Raw genomic sequence first — 2500 nt, forward strand, 5'->3', positions numbered from 1 at the left:
GTTTTAACATAGACATTATTTGACCCATACATCTCTACGGTAGACTCGAAATATCTAATTTCGCTCATAATTTAAAGTATTGGCAAGTTTTATCCATCATTTTATTTGTTTTTCCATTTAACTTAATTACAAAATTTCATGATATCGAAATCTGAAATATTTAATCATGTAGGGAAACCAAGAGATTTTTAACCCAAGTCTCTTTAATTCTTTCTAAAATTGTTAATGTGGTATTAGACTTACAAGAAAACTAATAACCATCCATCACCTTATATTTTGTTACGTAAATATGTAAAATATGAACTCTAAATATCTCACCCAGTAAACAAAGAAACATTTTAACCCATGCACCTCTACGCAACAAACACAAAAAAACACAAAAATACACCAAAACTCAAAATAACACCATAAAAACACACCACATAATTATCTCCTAAATTTAAACACCAAAAAATAACAAAACAAAGAGAATTTAACCAATAAGTGCGAATGTAAACAAAGAAGGTAATGGCAGGCGGTGTTACAAGACGCCGCCATCTTATCAAAGTGTGCCTGTATCTGCTTCCTATCGACCGCTATATTCCCTGCACCACCCTCAGCGCCTCGTGAGTACCCCGCCGCACCCTGCCTAGGCCTACACACCCCCTAAATAGGCCTACATCAGATACTGTTCACCTTTTACCCGTTGTGCGAAAATGTCCAAAGTTGAGAATTAAGGGATTTTTTTTTATATTAATTCGTTTATTTTCCTTCCCAGACACGCCTGCTTCCCTCCACCTCGCTGGCTTCCCTCCACCTGCCCCGTGGAGGGAAGGGAGGGCGTGGAGGGAAGAGGAGGGAGGGAAAAGGGAGGAAACATTAGGAGAGAGGGAGGAAAGTAGAGAGAGAGATGGAGGGAGGGAGGGAGGAGAGAGATGGAGAGAAGGAGGGAGGAGAGGAGAGAAGGAGGGAGGAGAGAGATGGAGGGAAGGTTAGGTGGAGGGACAGTGGAGGGAGGGAGGGAAGGTTAGGTGGAGACAGTGGAGGGAGGGATGTCAGTGGAGGAACAGTGGAGGGAGGGAGGGAAGGTTTGGTGGAGGGACAGTGGAGGGAGGGAGGGAAGGTTTGGTGGAGGGACAGTGGAGGGAGGGAGGGAAGGTTTGGTGGAGGGACAGTGGAGGGAGGGAGGGAAGATTAGGTGGAGGGACAGTGGAGGGAGGGAGGGAAGGTTAGGTGGAGGGACAGTGGAGAGAAGGTTAGGTGGAGGGACAGTGGAGGGAGGGAGGGAATGTTAGGTGGAAGGAGGGAGAGAAGGTTAGGTGGAGAGACAGTGGAGGGAGGGAGGGAAGGTTAGGTGGAGGGAGGGAGGGAGGGTTAGGTGGAGAGAAGGAGGGAAGTGTTGTGTGGAAATCTGAGTTTTGTCACATCCTTGAGTCATCTTTCCTTCATCAACTTTGTACTGTGAGATCTTATGCTTAGACTGGTGACCTCATCTCTTAGTGACAGCTGCTTGGTGACTTCATCTCTTAGTGACAGCTGCTTGGTGACCTCATCTCTTAGTGACAGCTGCTTGGTGACTTCATCTCTTAGTGACAGCTGCTTGGTGACCTCATCTCTTAGTGACAGCTGCTTGGTGACCTCATCTCTTAGTGACAGCTGCTTGGTGACTTCATCTCTTAGTGACAGCTGCTTGGTGACCTCATCTCTTAGTGACAGCTGCTTGGTGACTTCATCTCTTAGTGACAGCTGCTTGGTGACCTCATCTCTTAGTGACAGCTGCTTGGTGACCTCATCTCTTAGTGACAGCTGCTTGGTGACTTCATCTCTTAGTGACAGCTGCTTGGTGACTTCATCTCTTAGTGACAGCTGCTTGGTGACTTCATCTCTTAGTGACAGCTGCTTGGTGACCTCATCTCTTAGTGACAGCTGCTTGGTGACTTCATCTCTTAGTGACAGCTGCTTGGTGACTTCATCTCCTAGTGACAGCTGCTTGGTGACCTCATCTCTTAGTGACAGCTGCTTGGTGACCTCATCTCTTAGTGACAGCTGCTTGGTGACTTCATCTCTTAGTGACAGCTGCTTGGTGACTTCATCTCTAGTGACAGCTGCTTGGTGACCTCATCTCTTAGTGACAGCTGCTTGGTGACCTCATCTCTTAGTGACAGCTGCTTGGTGACTTCATCTCTTAGTGACAGCTGCTTGGTGACTTCATCTCCTAGTGACAGCTGCTTGGTGACCTCATCTCTTAGTGACAGCTGCTTGGTGACCTCATCTCTTAGTGACAGCTGCTTGGTGACTTCATCTCTTAGTGACAGCTGCTTGGTGACTTCATCTCCTAGTGACAGCTGCTTGGTGACTTCATCTCTTAGTGACAGCTGCTTGGTGACTTCATCTCCTAGTGACAGCTGCTTGGTGACCTCATCTCCTAGTGACAGCTGCTTGGTGACCTCATCTCTTAGTGACAGCTGCTTGGTGACTTCATCTCTTAGTGACAGCTGCTTGGTGACTTCATCTCTTAGTG

The 2500-nt window shown here is 46.9% G+C and overlaps 1 protein-coding gene across 2 annotated transcripts in view; it reads left to right on the forward strand.

Moving 5' to 3' along the window:
* The first annotated feature begins 500 nt into the window (after window positions 1-500).
* LOC123509321 (zinc finger protein 652-like) overlaps window positions 501-2500 on the forward strand; it is a 16633-nt gene continuing 14633 nt past the window's right edge. Inside the window, exon 1 of one of the 2 annotated variants that reach the window (XM_045263548.1) lies at window positions 501-605. The gene's annotated coding sequence lies outside the window, so the exon portion shown is untranslated. The remainder of the gene's footprint in view (window positions 606-2500) is intronic. The other variant, XM_045263549.1, reaches the window with a different exon arrangement.

This window comes from Portunus trituberculatus, chromosome 26, assembly GCF_017591435.1.
Source record: "Portunus trituberculatus isolate SZX2019 chromosome 26, ASM1759143v1, whole genome shotgun sequence".
Lineage (NCBI taxonomy): Eukaryota > Metazoa > Arthropoda > Malacostraca > Decapoda > Portunidae > Portunus > Portunus trituberculatus.